Here is a 23308-nt window from a genome sequence, read left to right as displayed (position 1 = left end):
AAATGATTCACTGTATCAAATGCTGAAGAAATGACCAACATAAAAAAATAAGTTTGTCCATTGTCTGTACCTCTCAAGATGGTATCATGTAGGGCTACTAATAAAGTTTCTGTGCTATAGTATCTTCTAAATCATGTTGCGCAGAGAAGAGAAGGCTGTTCTGCAAGCTGATTGTTCACAACCTTTTCAACAATTTTAGCTAAACAGGGTAAATTCGATATAGGCCTAAGATTAGCGAAATCAGCAGGATCTAATTAGGGTCTCTAAAATTGGTTTAACTGTTGCGCATTTTAAGATATTCAGGGACGAAACCTTCATTTAAGGAAAATTTAACAATGTTGGCTATTGGTTTAGAAATAAGGTTAGGAATTGTTTTTAGCAGCTTAATGGGAACAGGATCAATAGGGTGCATTGCAGGGTTGAGAGTTTTAATGATCTTATCAATTTCAGTTGAGGAGACTGTTTCAAAAGTGGTCCATTCGATGTCAGGATTGATAGGGAGAACAATTTGACTTGTGCTGTTTGTATTGGTATTATTGTCTATATTGAGGGTTTTATAATTTTAAAAAAAAAAAAAAAGAAGAAGAGTGCGATCTCATTACATTTTTCAGTATTCATTTCTTGAAAATTAGAATTCCTTATAGGGGGATGATCTTCTGCCCATGCCATCAGCTGGTCTATTTCCTATGCAACTTGCTGGCTTCCTCACTGGCAATTGATATAGGCCACAGTCGTCACATTGTCCAATGTGACGTGAACCGCTTTATTCCACAGCCTGTGGCTGAACTGCAAGCATGCCAGCCATACCGCCCAGGCAATTGATGTTCCAGCAGAACTCTTCAGCACCACCCAGGAAAGAGATCTAGGCATCATAGTGGATAATACTTTAAAATCGTCGGCTCAGTGTGCTGCAGCAGTCAAAAAAGCAAACAATGTTAGGAATTATTAGGAAGGGAATGGTTAATAGAACGGAAAATGTCGTAATACTGGAATACTGTGTACAATTCTGGTTGCCGCATCTCAAAAAAGACAGTTGCGATGGAGAAGGTACAAAGAAGAGCAACCAAAATGATAAAGGGGATGGAACAGCTCCCATATGAGGAAAGGCTGAAGAGGTTAGGGCTGTTCAGCTTGGAGAAGAGACGGCTGAGGGGGGATATGATAGAGGTCTTGAACGAGTAGATGTGAATCGGTTATTTACACTTTCGAATAATAACAGAAGGACTAGGGGGCATTCCATGAAGTTAGCAAGTAGCACATTTAAGACTAATCGGAGAAAATTATTTCACTCAACGCACAATAAAGCTCTGGAATTTGTTGCCAGAGGATGTGGTTAGTGCAGTTAGTGTAGCTGGGTTCAAAAAAGGTTTGGAAAAATTCTTGGAGGAGAAAAGTCCATTAACTGCAATTAATCAAATTTACTTAGGGACTAGCCACTGCTATTAATTGCATCAGTGGCATGGGATCTTCTTAGTGTTTGGGTAATTGCCAGGTTCTTGAGACCTGGTTTGGCCTCTGTTGGAAACAGGATGCTGGGCTTGATGGACCCTTGGTCTGACCCAGCATGGCAATTTCTTATGTTAACCACAGTCCTCAGTCTGAGGAGCCTTTGAAGCATGAACTCCAATGCCTGCTTCTTCTGTGGGGAGTCCAAGGGGACACCATGAACATGTCCCGAGGAATACTACAAAATTCTAGTGCATACTCTTCACCTCCAGGACCCACTGGTCCGACGTGATCTCGACCTACCTCCCATAAAAAAGAGAAATATCACCTATTTCCTGTTCTGGAACGTGGGTCGGCAAACCTTCATTGGGAAGTTCGGGAAGGTGCACAACTCGAGCCTGCTCCTCTCTTAGGCTGTCGAGGGTCGAAAGGACTGAGACCTACTGAAAGGCAGAGTCACTGAAAGATCATCCCTCTGAAGGGTCGAAAATACCTGGAATCCTAGAAGCGACTCCTCATAATACCAAAGGGGTACTGTAACTGTTTCTTATGCTCCAGCAACAGAGAAACTGGAGACTCGCCGCATTTACTGGCTAGTTTCTCCAACTTGCTCCCAAACAAGATGCCTTTAAAGGGCATCTTGGTAAGACTGGCTTTGAAAGCTATGTCAGCTGACCAATTTCGCAACCAGAGTTGACGCTTGGCTGCTATCACTGAAGCCACTCTTCTGGGCGATGTCCACACCAAATCACAGCCTGCATCTGCTAAAAAGGCAGCAGGCGGCTCCATAGCCCCTCTGGAATTCCTTCCAGATTCAATCTCCTGAGAGAGAAGCAGCCAAGATCTCACCACCAGGGCACAACAGGAGGCAATCTGTAAATTCATCGCCACTCCTCAAAGGCTTGCTTAAGAATAACTTCAATCCTTCTATCATGTATAAGGCCACTCCTCCCTCTACAGGGATAGTCGTCCGCTTAGAAACAGCACATACCAGAGCAACCACTTTGAGGAAACGCAAATGTTCTCTCACAGCCAGATCCAGGGGGGGTATAGGCCTTCTAATGTCAGACCCCCTTTAAAATTTGCCTTTGGAGCATTCCACTCCAGATCAATCAATCAATCCTGAATGGCATCCGTCACAGGGAAAAAAACAAGAGGCTTTATTTAAGGAAACCAAAATGGGATTCTTCCTCGGCTCTGACACAGCATTCGAACCAGGGACACCCAGCTGTTTCAAGGTCTGGGAAATCAGGGCCGGCAGTTCATCTCTAAGAACCACAATATGGTTCCAGCCCTGGAGGAATTTCCCCATCTTCCAGTGAACCAGGATCAACCTTATCAACAGTCCCATCTGGATTCCTGTCGGTAACACCCACATGGAGCAGAGGCGAGCCCCAGCGCTTAAACATAGGACTGGAAGAGGGAGGAGCCACTGGCTGTGGGTCTGACTAGACAGAAATGGAGGAAACCGAAGACTACGCCTGAAGAAAGGCTTGAAAGTCTTGAAAAAAATACCACCCAAGGGGAGCCAAGATGGCTGCCAAAAGAGGATCGGCAAGATCTCTCTCCCTCTGATTTCCTGTTTTTCTTGATTTTTGTTAATTACTGATGCCTCATACTAAGTGCAAAGCCAAGTTAAGGGAGAGTGCTACCAGCTCTTCCTTGCTGGATTCTTACCAACCCCGGATAGAGGGGTTCTTTGCCACAACGCCAGCAGTGAGCCCAGGTGTGATAGCCGTTTCGGGGACAAACTGTGAGCGAATGCCGTCCCCACCGGCTGAAGTCATCTCTCTTAACCCTGGGGCGCAGACTACACCAACTCCTCTTCTCTATGGTCTGCCACTGAATCTTGCTTCAGCTCCCCATGAGGGCAATCGGGAAGCTCAGAGCCAGATTCAAGCGGCTGCAAAGGAGGCTGGGGATTTTACCAGCGTTGCACTGAGGGCGGATTCTGATACCAATGGAGATTGAATCACTTACAAAGCGGGACTGCTAACAGCAGCTCCCCCAATCACAGCCAGATATTGACTTTACCTGGAGATGATAGTGGAGAAGGTGCTTGGAATGGAGGCAGTGCATTGAATATTCCAGTTAAATTTGGTTTTTCTAAACCCTCTGAAGTTATCATAGCCATGGTGTGGAATGCCCTGGTGACTCTTGAAGCCTTTATTTCATCTTTGACTAAGGCTACTTTGGAGACAAACTGTGATAGCCAAGGCTAATTTAGTCTCTACTTTTGGATCAAAGCTAGACACTATTGATACTCGTGTTACTATGGTAGAGAAAGTTCAGCAAGCTTTAGTTCAATCTGAACAAATGCATTCTAAGAAGTTGGAAAAACTAGAAAATTCTTTGAAAAAAGTTTTAACCTCAGGAGTACTGAACTTTTCTTTTATAAAAGATTGGTGTCACCAATAGAACTCTTTAGAAATTATATTTCTGAAGTCCTGAAGATTCCTCCAGCTGGAATACCAGTTATAACTAAGGCATATTACTTGCCATACAGAAAAAGCTGTTGGAAACCAGTCGCAGGAATTCATTTTGAATCTTTCAAATATCTTGGAGACATCTCAAACTATGGAGATTTCACAGAGAGGAACTCTCCTGTGACATTTGCCTTTCAGTAGGAATGAATGTCCTAAAATTGTTTGTCTGTAACTGATTAATACTGTTTTATGGGCAAAAAATATGGGTTTATCCGATGTCACCAGAGCAACCCAGCTATGCCGAAAAAAAAGTTTCTTTCAACGCATTCTGAGGTGGTATTTAAGTGGGGTCAATTCATTTTGCAACAATGTGAATTGTTTTCTTTGAAACATCTCAACTTCGATCATTCTTAGATTCACATGTCAAATTGTTACAACTGCAGTTGGCCATTTTTTTTTTTAGATAATTGGCATGTCCCTCATTCTTTTTTCGTTATTTCCTGATCCTATATTTTCGCTCCTTAGTTTTTTTTTTCTTTACTCCTATTTTCTTTTAGCAATAGAGAGGTTGGTCAGACTATTTGCTGTTCTCTTGAGAGCTGTTCTGAGAGTTGCTCATTTCTGTAACAAGTATTCTTGTTGTTAGTGTGAAATGCATGAAAAATAAAATTTAAAAAAAAAAAAAGTTCCACCCTAAAAAAGCAGCCAGGTCCAGACCAAGCCCAGAAGGAACTGGAGCTGGTCCCACAGAATTGCCCTCACCAGCGGAGGAGCCCGTCAAAATGAGAACCAAGATCTGGCATTCCCCCAGTCAAGGCAGTGACCAATCCATCATTAGAATGGGAAGAGCCAGGTTTAGCAACATCCGAGGAAGACAACCCTCCCTGAGCATCTGAGCAGTGCTGACAGGTTAGAAGCCAAAATCGGGCTGAGAAGCCCTAACATGACAGGCAACACAAATAGGAAGACGCTTAGGCTTCTTGCTTACCAGAGCCATCACTGTGGTAAATGTGAGTCGGAACAGCTCATATTCAAAAATGAAATGCACCTAAAAAAATAAGCATCTAGAAAGCGTAGCAAGGCGCATACACAACCTGTGCACAGTTATGCGTGGGGAAAAAAAAAAAAAAAAAAAGTATGCCCAAAACACAAGCATAAAATGCGTGTGCAAAGTCGACGCACTATGCACACTGACGGCCTATAGAGGGCAGCAGAACACGCACAAGAGCATGCAAAAATGGCTGCTGTGGCCTACCACGCAGCATACAAGAAAAATGCGGGGCCTAGCCCACCAGGACCTGCTCAACCCACCAGGCTGCCCATTTCCCCAACCCAAGCAGGAATGAACATCAGTACGGAGTGCCGAGAACAGAGGAAGTCCTGAAACCCCTCTGATTCAGGGTAAAATTATTTTATTTTTTTTAAACCTTACCTGAGCTCAGCACTTACTGGCAGAATACAGAGACTGTCCCCGGCTGTGGGGTGGGAGAGGGCATCTGCCGTCGCCTCCTCACTCAGCCTCCTGCACCCGCTGCTTTTCAGCTGAACTAGCAGCTAAGACCATGCTGGGAAACCCAGCTACCAGACCAAGGCACACCTCTGAGGGACCACGGAAATCACCTCAGGAATTCTCAACTGCGGGAGGGACCTTTAGGTATCACCACAGGAGAGCGGGGCTTTCTTTTCCTAAATTTAGAATTTCAAATTTCTCCTTCCAAAAAGCTCAAAAGCAATCCCTATAGGGAGATGCACGTCCACCATCTGCTAGAGAATGAGAATACTGGCAGGCTGGGGTCACTACAGAGCTATATATACTGTGACGTCAGCTTGCTCAGTCTCCATCCGCTGGCAGGTAAGCATAAACCCACTGGTTCTGAGTCCATCTGTCTACATGCTAGGAAATAGTATGGATTTACTGCTATTGATTTTATATTTCTTGATGTGTTTTATGAGAACTGGCGATGTTTCTCTTTTTCTATTGGTGCAATGTATGCAAAGTCTCTGGCTTGTTGCAGGTTCCAGTTCAGATTTTGTCAGCATGTTTTTATTTATACTTTATGGTCTCTTTATTCTTTGTTAGTTGAGGGTCTGCATGTATGACTGAGGTGAAGTATTCTGCTGGCATGTAGTTTTTGTGAAGGGATCTTTAGCAGCCTGGTTTATTCTGTTTTCCTAATAGGAGGCATATTCATGTTTTAGGGCCTGATCTCGTATGTACAGCGTTGCCTCTCTTAGGTAGGGTTGTTCTGTGAGTGTTGGCAGTGTTTTGGTACAGGAGGATTACTATACATGTAATTTCTGTTCAGAGAGCATTCTCTTATCTTTCCCTTATATCATGCTCAACAAGAAAAATAATTAAGCTTTTTTAAAATTTTCTCCATGGATTGTAATGAGCCGGGTGTCACGTGTGTTATCCATCAGGTGTGTCACAATGGCAAAAAGGTAGAGAACCACTGCTTTAGAAGATCCTGACCTGTAATGTAAAGACTACAACAGTGATGGCGAACCCCAGTCCTCAACTGCCATAGACAGGCCAAGTTTCAGGATATCTACAATGAATATGCATGACAACGATTTGCATGCACTGCCTCTATTGTACACAAATCTCTCTCATGCATATTCATTTTGAATATCCTAAAAACCTGGCCTGTTTGAGGCACTCGAGGACTGGAGTTCGCCATCAGTAAAAACTGCTTTTCTGTGTACCCTCCGACTTAATATCATGGCGATAAGTCTGAGGTCCCAAAGTTAAAAGTAATTTTAAAAAATTTAATATCGGCCCGCGGCTTGAAAACCGGACGCTCAATTGTCAATCTCGCCGACAGCTGCCGCTCCTGTCAAAAAAGAGGCGCTAGGGACGCGCTAGAGTCCCTAGCGCCTCTTTTTACCGCGGGTCCTAATTTGAATAATTTTGTTTACTGAATCGCACGCACAGGAGAGTGGCCTGAGCGTGCACTGGGAGAGCGGGCGCTCACCCGCAATTTTTACTGTATCGGCCTGTAAGACTTCTAAATCCTGGAGGCAACGCTGACAGGAAAAATACAGTTATGCTACTAAATCCAGGGCCACTTGGGAGGAGGAAAAGGCAGTCACCCACCCAGAATAGCATACCTAATCCCTTTGAGTGGGAAAATGGGCGTAACCTAGGGAATTTCTCGATAGGAGGATGAGACCTTTAAGTCTGCACAGGAGTGTATCCAGAGGGCGGATGGAAAGCTAGTCCCCGGAGAAGAAGATAAAGAGGGCCCATTCCCCCTTATTTTGTAATGAAAGGAAACCTACTTAGCCTGTTAAAAAAAATCTGGAGGGAGAAGGGATAGAACTCCTAATTCCAAAATCCTGTTACCAGCAGGTCCTGCCCCAGAGGGCCACTTGGATGAAGAAAAAACACAGAATATTAGCACATTTATTTTGGCCTGGCATACAGAAATAGGTCTAGTTGTTTTGCCAGTCCTGCCCAACATGCCAATTAACTAAGCCTGCCGGGGTGCGGCCGGCAGCGCTTAAACCAATGCTGATTATAAAGGGTGGGCATGGATCTAGTGGGGCCTTTAGAGAGAACTGCCCAGGGAAATAAGTACATCTTAGTTATACTTGACTATACTACCAGATATCCAAAAGCAGTAGCATTACGAAACAGAGACCCAGACAGTGGCTTCTTCCTTAATGGAGGTTCCCCCCCCTCCCCCACCGACTTGAGCTGCTCAAAGAACCCCATTTGTTTCCAGAGTAATGAAACAGCTCTATACCTTGCTCAAGATAAAAACTCTGCATACCTCAGTATATCATCTGCAGATGGATAGCTTTGAGTGCTTTAATAAGAAACTCAAACAAATGTTGAGAAAATGTGTGCATTGCTACTTATGTGCTGTTTGCAGTCCGCAAAGTACCCCAGGGATCAATGAAGTTTCACTTTTTGAGTTACTGTATGGGAGGAGACAAAGGGGAATCTTGGACATAGTTTGCGAGACTTGGAAAGAAGAATCAAACCTGGGGCAGAACCTAGTCGACTACATTATCTGGGTGCAAGAATGACCAAAAGGTGGCTGGGGAGGCTACCCACCTATGCCTTAAAAAAATCAAGACACACACCCCCTTGGACATCCCAAGCCCAAAGATACAATCATCTCAGAATTCAAAGAATACTCCAACCACAGGACAGAGTCCTTGTCCTTTTCCTCATCTTTGGCAAGCAAGTTATTAGCCAGCTGGCAAAACCTTTTTGAAGTTTTAGAGAAAACTGGACCTGTGGATTATAAAATAGCCCAGTCAGATAAATGGAAGAAAGCTCAAGATCTACCATGTCAATCTCCTGACGAAATGGGAGGCACTGATGTGTGCACCGATACAAGAGGAAGAATTTGGCCTGGAAGTTGGACGCGAGGTGGACATAACCCAGATTCCTTTTGGAGAGCAACTCTCCATCGCATAGACTGCCGACTTAAATCAGCTAGTGGAGCGAAACAAGGGGATCTTCTTGAACCTACCGGGTTGAACTCGCCTTGTGCAGCATGATATCATTATGCCTCAGGGAGCTGTCATGCAGCAGAGGCCCTATTGGATTTTCAAGGCCAAGGTGAAGGAGATGCTCCAGCTCAGAGTTATAGAGTACTCTAAATAGTGACTGGTCCTTATCCACAGTACTGGTGCCGAAGCCAGATGGGCGCATCAAATTCTGCACTGATTTTATAAAAGTCAACAAGGCCTCGAAATGCAACACGTACCCAATGCCTTGGGTGGACAAGCTGATTGAACAGCTGGGGTCAGTCCAGTTCATTTCTACCCTGGACTTTACAAAAGAACAGGTGCCTCTCAACTCATGCAGGCAGAGGAGGCGAAGACTGTTCTCTGTGCCAAGGGGACTCTTCCAATTCACCTTCTTCCCTTTTGAGCTCCAAATGTTTCAGCACTTGGTTGACTACCTGCTGCACCCACATCAAGGTTGGATGATATCGTGGTATACAGCCCAGATTGGAGGACACACTGAAGCCAACTACAGGCCATGCTAACAAGTCTCAGGAAGGCAGGACTGACTGCCAATCCAAAAAAGGTGCTTGCTGGGAGGGCAGGAAGTCCAGCATCTTGGCTATGCCCTTGAGAAAGGGAAGGTCCATCCACCAATCCAGAAGACCGGAGGCAATTACCCAGGTAGCAGTCCCACAAACAAAAGCAAAAATGAGAGCTTTCCCAGGCCTGACGGGGTATTTCAAGAGATTTATACCCAATTACTCTGAGAAGGCAGAGTCTCAAAAGGCTCTTGTTAAAAAAAAAACAAAAAAAAAAAAAACACATACCAGAGAAGGTCCAATGGTCAGCCAAAGCAGAGCAAGCCTTCTGGATTCTGAAAGAGGTATTATGCTTCAAACCAGTCCTAATAAATCTGAACTTCACAGAACCATTCATGGTGCAAACAGATGCCACAGAGGTAGGCCTGGAAGCAGTATCAGTTCAAGAGAAAGATGGCCAAGAACACCTGTGGTATACATCAGCCAGAAGCTTATGCCAGGGGAGAGGAGTTACTCAACAACTGAGAAGGAGACCTTGGCAGTCAAGTGGACCTTAGAATCCTTCTGATATTACCTGCTGTAACAGCAATTCATGCTCAAAAGGGATCATCAACTGCACAAATGGATAAATAGAAACAAAGAATCCAATGTGAGGGTTATAAGGTAGTTCCTAACAGTGCAACCCTTCAACTATAAGATCTGGCATAAGGCAGGAAGGGAAAATACCAATGCAGTTATATCTAGAAAAGTACTTCTAATGCAGGCAGGCACTCAGTCTAGTAAGGCTGAGCTGAGGGGGAGAGTATGTGAGGAAGTATATAAGAAACTCCCTCAGAACACCTTAAAGTACCAGACACAGCTAACTGACCCAGTCCTCCTTATGTCCCAAGCTAGCAAGGGATTCTGGGCCCAGGGAGAATCCCTGCAACCTAGCATATGGCAGGGTCCAGAAGAGAGGAAGCCAACCTACAGCCAAAATATATATTTGACTATTAACACAAGGGACTGCTGAGGTAAGCAGCCTTAATGCTGTTTTGTTTTGTCTGTAAATAAAGTCTTGTTTCTGTGGAACTAGCCAGGAGTTCAAAAGTGAAGCCAAACTCTGGCTTTTTTCCTACCCCTGGCCATGCCTGAGCAACCACAGGGTCCTCAATTGTTGCTCCACCCTAGACCAAAATTGTGGTTATCTTTGTCAGTGCTGCAACTGTAGCGTCTACCTTAGGAAAGCAAAATAACTGGTCCCTCTGTTGTTGCATTGCCAATAGCGATGGTGAGAGCAGCGGGGGTGGGCTGTAGGAAGAGGCAGCATTGCTGCATCAGCAAGATGACCTAAGTTTCTCCAGTGGCAAGGGGTGGCTGAGAAAGTCTATTTAGTACTGCTAGCATATGACTCCTCACCGGACCTACTTCCAGACCTGCAGGAGGTATCAGGTGGGTCAGACTTATTGCTGTAGGAATCCTGCAGCAGAACCATGAGGAGGGGCAACACCCAAATAGGGGCTAGGAGGCAGTGTACCAGTGGAGCCTGTAGTGTATGTATATACACACAAACATACATATGTACGACTGAGAGCAAGAGTATATGTGAATGAGTGGAGAGAGCTTGTGACAGAGTGCATGAGTGCACAAAAGGTTGCCCAATGCGTGCGCACACACGCACTTCCAGATTTCGGATATGTGCCTGACTTGGAGGAGCTGAGGCAGACAGAGAGAGGTACATTGATAAGACCTTCAGGTACATAGTAGTAGCCAAGCCCCAAATCCAGTCTGGCAGCCCCGATGCTGCCTTGGATCAGAAAGGTCTCCCAGTTGGAGATCATCACCCTGGTGTAGCAGGAAGTGATCCTGTAGCAAGGACCTGTTCTCCAGGTGATATATTGTCCTCTCTCACTGAGGACAAGTCTGCCAGGGCTACTGCCCAGGAGGGAAGGGTTAGGTCAGCCATCATAGTTAGTGATTCGATTAATAGAAATGTAGATAGCTGGGTGGACGTGAGGACCATCTGGTAACTTGGCTGCCTGGTGCGAAGATGGCAGACCTCACATGTCACCTAGATATGATTACAGACAGCACTGGGGAGGAGCCGGCTGTCGTCGTACATGGGGGCACCAACGACACAGGAAAATGTGGTAGAGTGGTTCTGGAAACCAAATTTAGGATTTTAAGTAGAAAGCTGAAATCCAGAACCTCCAAGGTGGCATTCTCTGAAATGCTCCCTATTCCACGTGCAGGTCCCCAGAGGCAGGCAGAGCTCCAGAGTCTCAAGGTTTGCATGAGATGATGCTGCAGGGAACAGGGATTCAGTTTTGTAAGGAACTGGGGAACCTTTTGGGTAAGAAGGAGACTTTTTCGAAAAGATGGGTTCCACCTTGACCAGAGTGGAACCAGGCTGCTGGAACTAACTTTTAAAAAGGAGATAGAGCAGCTTTTAAATTAGAACAAGGGGAAAAGCAGACAGTCACTCAGCAGTGCATGGTTTGGAGGAATGTATCCTTGAAGGATACTAATGAAACAGGCGAGTTAAGGCATTTCATTCAGAGAGGTTCCAATGAAAGCAAACGTAGTCCATGTGCCTATATGTAAAAATAAATAAAATATAATAATAATCACCTGAGTTAAAGACTTCCAAATTATCCCTATCAACTGAAAACCAGGTTGTTAATACAAACAAAAACACACACTTTGAAATGTCTAAATGCTAATGCCAGAAGTCTAAGAAGTAAGATGGGAGAGTTAGTTTATAGCAGTAAATGATGAGCTTGACATAATTAGCATCACCGAGACCTGGTGGAGGGAGGATAACCAATGGGACAGTGCTATATCAGCGTACAAGTTATATTGCAATGAAAGGGAGGATCAACTTAGTAGGGAGTGGCACTTTATGTCTGGGGGGGTGAGGGGTGGTATAGAGTACAACAGGATAAAGATCATACAAGAGACTAAATGCTCAGTAGAATCTATATGGGTAGAAATCCCATGTGTGTTGGGTACGGGTATAGTGGTAGGAGTATACTACCGTCCACCTGGACAAAATGGTCAGATAGATGATGAAATTCTAAGAGAAATCAGGGAAGCTACCAATTTGCCAGTGCAGTAATAATGGGAGATTTAAAATTACCCCAATATTGGCTGGGTAAATGTAACATCAGGACATGCTAGAGACAAAATATTCCTGGCTGGAATAATAGTCTGCTTCATGGAACAATTGGTTTAGGAACCAAACAAGAGAGGGAGCTATTTTAGATTTAATTCCTAGTGGAATGCAGGATTTGGTGAGAGAGGTAATGGTGGCAGGGTCACTTGGCAATAATGATCATAACACGATCAAATTTGAACTAATAACTGGAAGGGGCACAATAAGTAAATCTACACCTTTAACACTAAATTTTCAAAAGGGAAACTGATAAAATGAGGAAAATAGAAAAAAACCTGAAAGGTGCAGCTGCAAAGGCATGGACGTGGTATTTTTAAACAATTAGACATGGAGTCCAGATATATTCCATGCATTTAAAAAGATGGAAGGAAGGCAAAATGATTACCGTCATGGTTAAAAGGTGAAGTGAAAGAGGCTATTTCAGCCAAAAAAAAATCTTTCAAAAATTGGAAGAAGGAGCCATCTGAAGAAAACAGGAAAAAAAAAGCATAAGCATTGACAAGTTAAATGTAAAACAATGATGTCAGGCAAAGGGAAAATTTGAAATGAAGTTGGCTGTAGAGTTAAAAACTAAAAAAACTTTAAAATAAATCTGAAGCAAGAAATCTATGAAAGAGTCTGTTGCATCTAAGGAGATGACAGAGGGATTAAAGGGGCTCTTAGGGAAGATAAGGTCATTGCAAAAAGACTAAATGAATTCTTTGCTTCTGTGTTTCAGCTCTCTGCTTCAACGGCAGGGGTGAAGAAAAACTGATACTTCACGCATATCCAGCATAGCTCCCTGCTTCAACGGCAGGGGAGAAGAAAAACAACCAATAAGGGCTGAATAACAGTCTGGGTAAAACAAATAAGCATGGGAGTAGCTTGCTTATTGCGGCGGTTATTTATTTATTTATTATTTTAAATCTTTTCTATACAGTCGTTTGGAGGATACCGTCACAACGGTTTACATCAAGGCACATAAAATTAATGATACTGTGATTTGCACCTTTACAAGAGTGCCATAAGGTTCGGTAACATAGTTAGTGATCAATAATGTTAAATGTAACTAATCATGTCCATGTCTCTATCTCGGTTATTATTATAGAATTACTATAAAATTGTGATTTGTCCTTTAAAGACTACACACTTAGTGAATACAGTAGTGTGTGTGGATGTTATATTGAGCGTGCTTTGCCTGTCCCTGGTTTCTATTCTCCCTTCTCTTTCTGAAAAGCTTGTTTAAAGAGCCAGGTTTTTAAACCTTTTCTAAAGGTTTTGCTGTCTCTTTGTAGTCTTAAATCTAGGGGCATGGAGTTCCATAGTATGGGTCCTGCCAGTGATAGTACTCTCTCTCGCACCTGTGTAAGTCTTGCAGTTTTGACTGATGGAATGGTTAGTAGTGCTTTGTTTGCTGATCTTAGGTTTCTGTTAGGGATGTGTACACGTAGGGCTGTATTTAACCAGTCTGCATGTTCGTTATGTATTAACTTGTGTATGGTACACAGTGTTTTGTATTGTATTCTTTGTTCAATGGGAAGCAAGTGTAGTTCAGCCAGTGTTTCGATAATGTGATCTTTTTTACTTTTGCCAGTTAAGACTCTTGCAGCTGAGTTTTGTAGAATTTGCAATGGTCTTAGTGAGGTGTATGGAAGACCTAGTAGAAGTACATTACAATAGTCAGTGCTCACAAATATTAGTGCTTGTAGTACCGATCGAAAGCTTTATATTTCACTTGGATGCAGCTCCATCACTGCTCTCTACATTAATGGTGGGGGTGGAAGGGAAATAGAACCAAAGAGCTAAGAGAAACAGATATGTATGAGAAAAAAAAATGTGTGAAGCTTGCTGGGCAGACTGGATGGGCCGTTTGGTCTTCTTCTGCCGTCATTTCTATTATTGAGGATGTTGGGGAGATGCTAGTTCCAGATATGGTTTTCAAACTAAAGAGTAGCAAATCACCTGGACCGGATGGCATGCATCCTAGGGTACTGAAGGAACTCAAAAATGAAATTTCTGATCTATTAGTTAAAATGTGTAACCTATCATTAAAATCATCCATTGTACCTGAAGACTGGAGGGTAGCCAATGTAACCCCAATATTTAAAAAGGGTTCCAGGGACGATCTGGGAAACTATACACCAGTGAGCCTAACTTCAATGCTGGGAAAAATAGTGGAAGCTATTATAAAGATCAAAATCACAGAACATATAAAAGACATGGTTTAATGGAACACAGTCAACATGAATTTACCCAAGGGAAGTCCAGCCTCACAAATCTGCCTAATATTTTTTGAAGGGGTTAATAAACATGTTGATAAAGGTGAACCGGTAGATGGTGTATTTGGATTTTCAGAAGGCGTTTGACAAAGGCCCTCATGAGAGGCTTCTAAAAAAACTAAAAATTCATGAGATAGGAGGTGATGTCCTTTTGTGGATTACAAACTGGTTAAAAGACCGTAAAGAGTAGGATTAAATGGTTAATTTTCTCAGTGGAAAAGGGTTATCAGTGGAGTGCCTCCGGGATCTGTACTTGGACTGGTGCTTTTCAGTATATTTATAAATGATCTGGAACAGAATATGACTAGTGAGGTTATCAAATTTGCAGATGATACAAAATTATTCAGAGTAGTTAAATCACAAGCGGATTGGGATACATTGCAGGAGGACCTTGCGAGACTGAAGATTGGGCATCCAAATGACAGATGAAATTTAATGTGGACAAGTGCAGGGTGTTGCATATAGGGAAAAATAACCTATGTAGTAGTTACACAATTTTAGGTTCCATATTAGGAGCTACTACCCAGGAAAAAGATCTAGGCATCACAGTGGATAATACATTGAAATAGTCAGCTCAGTGTGCTGCAGCAGTCAAAAAGCAAACAGAATGATAGGAATTATTAGGAAGGGAATGATGAATAAAACGGAAAGTGTCATAATGCCTCTGTAATCGCTCCATGGTGAGACACATCTTGAGTCCTGTGTACAGTTCTGGTCACCGAATCTCAAAAAATATATAGTTGCACTGGAGAAGGTACAGAGAAGGGCAACCAAAATGATAAAGGGGATGGAACAGCTTCCCTATGAGAAAAGGCTGAAGAGGTTAGGGCTGTTCAGCTTGGAGAAGAGACAGCCGAGGGGGGATAGGATGGAGATCTTTAAAATCATGAGAGGTCTAGAACAGGTAAATGTGAATCCGTTATTTACAATTTTCGATAATAGAAGGACCGGGTACTCCATCAAGTTAGCAAGTAGCACATTTAAAACTAAATGGAAAAAATTATTTTATTCAACGCACAAGTAAGCTCTGGAATTTGATGCCAGAGGATGTGGTTAGTGCAGTTAGTATAGCTGTGTTTAAAAAAAAGGATTGAATAAGTTCTTGGAGGAGAAGTCCATTACCTGCTATTAATTGAGTTGGCTTTGAGAATAGCCACTGCTATTACTAGCAATTTTAGCATGGAAGAGACTTAGTTTTTGGGTACTTACCAGGTTCTTATGGCCTGGATTGGCCACTGTTGGAAACAGGATGCTGGGCTTGATGGACCCTTGGTCTGACCCAGTATGTCAATTTCTTATCTTTTTATACACACACACTCTTCCCAATAGGAATTACAGGAAGAAAGGGACCTGAGAGCCCATCTGTTCAGGTCTCTGCAACTACAGACTCTGATAACCAAAGTCTCCCAGGTAGTGAGGCTGTCAGGACAGCTGAAAGAATCTAAGCCCAAGGTGACTCCAAAAAGCCAGCCAATCCACTTGGAAATACAGGACATGATTGGTGCAGAGTGTAAGGCATCAGCGTCAAGGCTGAGAAGGAGAACGATAGAAAAGCTATATGTGGTAGAGCAGAAACAGGGAGACAAGTTGGGCAAATGCAGCAAGGTGGATGCCGAGGTCTCTGCAGTAGCACATAAGACTATGAACTCAGTAGAAGGGGGAACATCTCTGAAGGACCCCCAAGATAGGAAGCTGGAATCTCTAATTGGAGAGAGAGTCTGAATTGTCTAGCCTGGGCTTGCATGCTGAGATCTGTCAGGGGTATGTAGCCAGGGCACTGGGCTGGTAGATGCAAGCAGACTACTTTATGAATGGAAGGATAAGGATCAGAAGCAAGCTCTGCAGAGGCATTGCAGTTGGTATCAGGGGCAGCATTAATTGCAGGCACCTCATCTGACCTCCTCAGAGTGAGTATCTGTAAAGTAGGATGTGACAGAAGTTATGGCCAAGTGCCTGTTGAGCAGCAGACTTGGCCTCCAAAGCCAGGCTAAGAAAGGCTGCTATTCAGGAAAGAACTGGAGAAGCTAGTTAAAGACTTCAGAGAGTCTACGCCACAAAGACTGAAGATAAGGCCAGAAGGTCCTCCCGCTTAGATATGGCACGGCAAGGGCTAAGGGAATACAGACAGTGTAAGCTGGCCAGGAACCAGAGCACCAAGCTGCTAAGGTGGGTACAGCCCAAGAGATGGGGGCGACAGAACGCCACTCACTGGAAAAGGGATGAAATAATGGTTTACAGGCCCACTCCTCACTCTCACCAGTAGGAGACAGATTACAGAGTTTCTAAGAGGAGTGGGTCCACAAAAGAATAGATCAGTGGGTGTTCAACATCATATAAGGAGGATATGTGCCAGAGCTAAATTTCTAAAGGAGGCCTTTTTGGAATCGCTATGAAAGGCAAGCAAGAAGAGGGCTGTACAGAAAACAACTGTCAGACTTCTCTATTTACGGGCAAGTATGCCAGTCCCAGAGGAAGAAAAAAAGTAGAGGCTTCAACTAAATTTACTTTATAGTTCCAAAAAAGAAAAGGACCTTTCCGACCGGTACTAGATCTAAAAAAAATGAACCTGGCCTGGAGAGTCCCGCACTTTCACATGGGGTCACTAGGGCTGGTAAAACAGCAGGAAGAAAAGGCTAGTTTCTGTCATCTCAACTTGGAGGCATACCTCTTTATTCCAATCAAGAAGAAGGATTTCCAACGCTATTTGCGCTCTCATTCTAGAACTTTTTCAATTCAAGGCTTTGGGCATTTGGACTGGTTATGGTACCCAGAATGTTTACAAAGGTGACTATACGGCTGGTGGCCTTCCGGCAAAAAGAGGGGATTGGGGTACACCGAACTGGCTAATAAAAGCCAACTTCTTCCAGGAAGACTGACAAGCAACCGAAAGTGTAATGCTGGAGAGACGGGGATGAGTAGTGAACAGGAACAAGAGTCACTACATCCTCTCAAATTCTGGTGCATCTTGGAGCACAATTTGATACAGTGAGGAATGCTCTCCCTGACACAAGAAAGGATAAACAAGTTGCAGCAGCAACTTGGCAAAAACCAGAACAGCCTGAAGAAGAAAAAGTAAATTCAGGGGTTGATAAGCACCCCAACCCCGCCCAAGTACAGATATACCTACAGTTTTAGGTTCAATGGCAGTAGCAGTGGAGCCAGGGCCAGGAGCAAGGGCCCACATACAAATATTGCAAAGGGCCTTGTTATCCAGGTAGCCCCACATAGCCAGGATTTCGAAAAGAGGATTCTGTAACAGAGCAAGCTAGGATAAACCTGGAGAGGTAGGTATCTGAAGCCAACTTGGCCAAGGGAGCCACACTGGAGCCCCGCAATGCATAACACTGACGGTGGATGCGAGCAGAGTAGGATGGGGGTGCACTGCCAGGGACAGTGACAAGGGATTTGGTTGGAACTGGAAGGGTCATCATATTCAATGAATCACCTGGAGACCAGAGCAATACTGAGACTAGAAGGGAAAGCAGTCAAAGTTCTTTCAAAACCACAGCAATGGCATATGCGAACAGGCAAGCAGGACAAGAAGCTCAAAGGCGGCGAGGGAGGCAGCCATGATAATGAATGAGTTGGGTGAAGAAACATCTACAAGATATTTTGGCTGCATATATTGCAGGAATGGACAACATACAAGCCAACTTCCTAAGCTGCCAGAGGTATAACCAGGAGAGTAGGAGTTGGCAGAGGAAGCCTTTAAACAGATAGTGGATACATGGAAAAGTCCTCAGTGGAATCTAATAGCCACACAGAAGATTACCAAAGCAAATCGATGTTTCGTTGAAGGAAAGAATAGGGGACCTGAGGAATAGATGCTGTATTCCAAACGTGGCCCACAGACATGTTGCTCTACATTTTTTCTGCCCTGGCTAATGGTTGGAAAAGCAGTAAGGAAGATAGCGGACCATCCAGGACAGCTAATTATGATTGCACCAGACTGGCCAAGAAGGCCACAATACATGGACTTAGGTTAACTGACAGATTCAAGAAAATAGTAGGCCTCCTGAAACAAGGGCCAGTCATCATGGAGGACCCAGTGCAGCTCACTTACATCCTGGCTTTTCAAAGGAACAGATTCAAGAAGGGATATTCTTCTCTCAAATAATTGCAACCCCATTAAGAGCTAGGTGGTCCACCTCACTAATGTACACCAGAATCTGGAGGATCTTTGGGAACTGGAGTTATCTAAGAAGGATTTCACCCCAAAAAGCAGAGATAGCTTGGATTCTGTAATTCCTGCAAGAGGAGCTGGATAAGGGCCTGGCAGTAAATTCACTGAGAATTCAAGTATCAGCCATCTCTTGCTACAAGGGGCAAGTGAACAGAGCCTCCATAGGATTTTATTTTTATTTAAAACTAGTGGACCCCTGCCACACGTTGCAGTGGCTGAGTCAGATTCTTTGCCCTCCCTGCCCCTTCCCCTTGCTCATTTAGCTCAGTCACTCATCCTCTTCCCTCTTGGTCATTCCCCCCCCCCCCCTTCCCTCCCATCCCCACTCCAACTCTATCCCCTCACACTCACCTCTCCCCTCATTCTTCCTCGCCTGACAGTTACCTCCCTCCTCATTCTCCCCTCAGTGACTCCCCAACTGGTGAAGGCTGTTTTGTAACCTTTCGGAGATGGTGCACATTTTGTGTATGTGTTTGTGTGTGCCCTCCCCCTTTGCACCCCAAAGTAATCCCCAGAGAAACGTTGTTTATATAAGCCTCCCCCACCCTCCCTTCCACCCCACCTGGCCGGCGAAATAGACTAACCCACAAGAGTTGCAGAATCTCGGAACTGCCCCCTGGCCCCCCCCCTCCCTCCGAACATGGACGCAAGAACATCCCCACACCCCCCCCTGCAGGCCCGATGATACCTTTCAAAAATGGTGGTCGGTGGAGCAGGCCTTCGTTCCGGCATGGAAGTATTGGTGCCAGGCCCTCGAGGTGGACCAATGGGAGCGGTCATCTCGCTCAGATAGTAAGGGCGAAGGTGCGCCAGTTGCCAGTTCAGAAAATGGCATCGACGAGCCCTTGCCCTTACTATGTCACATGGGCTACTGCCGCTATTGGCGTTCGAGTGTCCTAGTAAGGGAAAGAGCTGTCGGCGCCATTTTGATTGCTGACAGCCGTAGTGTATGCGATGTGTCCCGGAGCGGTGTTGCCCCTCCGCTGGAGCAGCCCGAACTATTCTGCAGTTTTCCGTGCGTTCGGAGGTTGAGGGCAGTAAGTAGAAAAGTCATGCGCGTGAGGGGTGCGAGGAGGGTGTTTGTGTGTGAGTTCGTAGGGTGTGGGAATTGAAAACATGTGGCAAGTGAGTGGCCTCCCGGTGTAGCATGCTGGTATTTAGTGGGTTTTTGTGTGCAATAAGTACAATTGGCATGTGTGCGGGGGGGGGGGGGTGTGAGAAGGGTGGATTTGTGTCTGCTCGGAGGGTGTGTGAATCGCAAACATTGGTCACGTGTGTGTGGGGTGTGAGCGTTTGTGCAAGGTGTAAGCTTCCGCTTATGTCCACCAGATGGCGCTGTTTTGTGGAACCAAATTTTAAAACTTTTTTACCAGCCCCCGGTGTGACATATATGTATGTAATGTAAGTGTAGAAGATCCTTGCCGTATGTGAGGTGAAACTTGTGTCCAAATTTGAACGCAATCGGTTAAGTGGTTGCTGAGATTAGCGATTTGGTACAAACTATTTAACATTTTTATTTATATAGATTGCTTATATACCACATACTCCGAAGACTGTAGCGGTTTACAGTTAAAACATTCCAAAAGACATACAATTAAAATATCATTAAGAATACCAGATGTGGCATAACCTTTGCCTCCCCCATTGAAGCAGCAACAAGAAATCTGATAGAAACATGCAATATACCATTTTAATCAGCATTCAAAACAGAATTACACACAATTAATAGGAAGCATGCTTATCATTAGCTTGCAAAATGACTTTAAAATGAGCGGGGTATAAACAAAAATTTTGAAATAAATTGGCATTTTCCAAATTTAATAAGACTAATTCCAAATTCAGAGACACAAAGTTTTGGTGACCATCTTCCTTCAACATTAAACTCTCCACCTCATCCTTAATAATGGCATCTGTGTTTTCTGCAGCCTTCAAGTCTGGAGAGTTCCCTGGCCAAATGTCATTACCCCAAAAATCAAGGCCATTTTTTTAAGCAGCTGTTGCGTGGCATTGGTTTGCATGCAAGGTTGCCTTATCATAGACAAAAATAGCTTTGCCTACTACCAAAATGTTTTCCACTCAAAAATCAGATAACATTTTCAGCTTAAATCGTATTCCGAAAATAGGTACCATCCAAATATTCCCCATGTTTTTTGATTGCCCACATTTTCTTTACTGTGAACATGACAAAGACCTATGCAACCAGAGTTTCTGACAATTTGGTGATAATGTTCCTCGGCACTAATTTTATTCAAATATTTTTTTTACCAATCAATCATTCAAAAAACTTGGTTTTCAAACTGACCAAATGAAAAATTCATCAGAAGGCACTAAATTAAGGAAATCCTCTTCATTCCAATTTTGTAACCAATTTAGCAGCCACAGCCTGTCTTGGACATGGGTTTCGGTGTTCAATGGTTTTGAAATAACATGACATGACTGGATACTAGCCCTGACTCAATAACAAAAAAATGTTCATCTATCAACTTTTTCCTCCTCTCATCCAAAATAATTAATGGCACCTGGTATCAGATTTTTTTTGTTTGTTGTTGGAATTTTCAATAGTCCATGGAATATATTTGGCCAAAGCGAATAACAATTTTCCAGTAATTCTTCAATGACCAAAACGTAATGGCCATATGTTAACATGTGGTTTTCACTTTTTCCTATTTTAAGAACTTTACTTTCAGCAAATATCGTTAGCATTTTCCCTATTCTTCCTTTCCCGGAGGATAACTGCCCCTTTCACTGTCAGTGTCCTGTGCCTTTTCTCCACCAGGTCATAGTATAGAAAACCTCTAAATAAATAAATAAATAAACAAAACATAGTAATGACAGCAGAAAAGGTCCAGTGTGCCCAGCAAGCTTCTTATGGTAGTAACTGCAGTCAAAGCCAAGCAACTGTCAAACCTATAAAAAATTACTGCTAGCAACATTTTTACTAAAATAAAAATAAAACCAATATAACAAAGCAAAAAAACATTTGAGCTGAAATGTCACATCCCCGCTTATTGCTTAAAAGTAGTAATCCTCATGCCTTCTGTTAAGGATAGAAATTGCCACACTAAGCAAGTTATTCCCATGCACCTTTTTCTTCATTTCCGTCCTCTAGCCTTTAGGGATCCCCAGTGTTTATCCCATGCCCCTCTGAATTCTTTGTTTTCGTCTTCACCACTCCTCCGGAAGGGCATTCCAGGCATCCACCACCATGAAAAAATTGCTTCCCTGGGGCAATCCCTATTGGTGCACTCCACCTGCACTGGCCTGCCTTTCGTTTGACAATAGGTTTTTATAATTGCCAGCATGGATTCTGTGGACAATTTTTCTTCTCCCTCCCACGGGTATTCTGGCTACAGTCTCTCTCTCTCTCGGGGCCTGCCCCGGAATCAGACGCCAATGAAGAACAGCAGTCTCTTCTCTGCAATCGTTTCTCTTCTCAAACATGGCATGAAGTGTTGACCCGGGCTGACTGTGCTGCTCCGAGGGGCCGGCGCTGCTTCCCTCTTCCATTGCGACTGCTGCCTCGAGACCATCCAGTGCACCTTCTAGCTCTCTCCATACCTCTACTCCAGTGAATATTCGGGTGGGAGAAGTTTGGGCCGGGTCTATGGCTTGGGCCTTGCCTCCGTTTTGCCCTTGAGGCTTTCTGCTGCTCAGCTGCATTTTTTTTTTTTTTAGTCAAAGATTCACTTTTTTTCTGAAGTGGGAAATACAGGAGCACAAGCCCGATTCCCCTGGGAAAGCACGAGCCTGATCAGCCCTATGAGGATTGTTGTCCTGAGAAGGGACTCCTGGCCCAGCTCTGGCTGTCCCTCTGAGCTTCTTCCTATTGGACCAGCTACCATCTACTAAGACAGAGAACTATGAACTCCTTTCTCTGCTGTTCCAGACTATATAGGGAGGGATGGCAGGACAAGAAAACTTGCACTCTGCTCCATCTGCTGGTAGGGGGATATGGACTGGTCTGACAGGGCAAAGAGGTATCTTCTTTTTCTTATTTTGACACTGTACCAGCGTCCCCATACTCGATCTTTTCTATCTTTGTACTCTTTTCATTAATGTTCAGGATCCTTTCTTCCCCACTCTTATCCTCCAGCTATCTTACAGAGCTATTCTTTCTTCCTTCCCCAAGAAAGCTAATCCTTAATCAGGCAAAAAAAAAAAAAAAGCTTCTTCCCTTAACCTGACTCCTTACCTCTCTATTTCCCGTTCCCAGGAAGCAGCACAAAGTGGAGGAGGTCAGAAGCTTCGGATTCAGAGTCCAGATGAAGGGAGAACTTAGAGGGTTTAGGCACGAAAGCAGAAAGGTCTGCTTTCTGAAAAGATGAGAACAGCACAAAGGAAGTAAAAGCAAAGACTCAGTGTACTGGAAGAGCTGCCCCTCTGTCTTACCGCTTGTACATTCCGCGTCCCGCAGCCTTCTGCGTCTGCTCTTCCTGTCACCTCTTATTGGCTGCTGCCGATGAAATCATCACCCTGCGACTGCTAGCTGGGCTGCCTGAGGCAAAGAAAAGGAGCCAGGAAAGTAGAAGGCTACCAACACTCAGCTGCCCAGTCCAGAACTAGCTCAACCCACACACAAATGTTTGCCTGCTCGGGGGGGAGGAGGAAGTAGCCCAATCTGACAAGTGCTCTTGAACTTGTCGGGAGATGTAGTCCTGTGTTTCCTGGGGAGCCTCGGCGCCTGCGCACTTCCTGCATCTCAGCGGCGGTTGGAGAAGCTGCTTGTTGGGCTCTTTTGTTCAGCTGAGGCGGGAGCGCGCGATTCTCGGACCGGAACTCGAACCCAGCTCCGCTTGGATATTGCAAAGCTGTGATAGGTGAGGTCCGGGGTAGCT

The 23308-nt window shown here is 44.2% G+C and overlaps 1 protein-coding gene across 2 annotated transcripts in view; it reads right to left on the bottom strand.

Annotated features, from left to right (window-relative positions):
• Nucleotides 1-23063, bottom strand: part of LOC115074348 (endoplasmic reticulum membrane sensor NFE2L1-like) — a 266568-nt gene extending 243505 nt beyond the window's left edge. The window contains exon 1 of one of the 2 annotated variants that reach the window (XM_029573699.1): nucleotides 22666-23063. The gene's annotated coding sequence lies outside the window, so the exon portion shown is untranslated. The remainder of the gene's footprint in view (nucleotides 1-22665) is intronic. The other variant, XM_029573700.1, reaches the window with a different exon arrangement.
• Nucleotides 23064-23308: the final 245 nt, after the last annotated feature.

This window comes from Rhinatrema bivittatum, chromosome 12 (genome assembly GCF_901001135.1).
Source record: "Rhinatrema bivittatum chromosome 12, aRhiBiv1.1, whole genome shotgun sequence".
NCBI classification, from domain to species: Eukaryota; Metazoa; Chordata; class Amphibia; order Gymnophiona; family Rhinatrematidae; genus Rhinatrema; species Rhinatrema bivittatum.
Note: the sequence above shows the minus strand (reverse complement) of the source record. Positions and strands in the feature narration are given on the sequence as shown.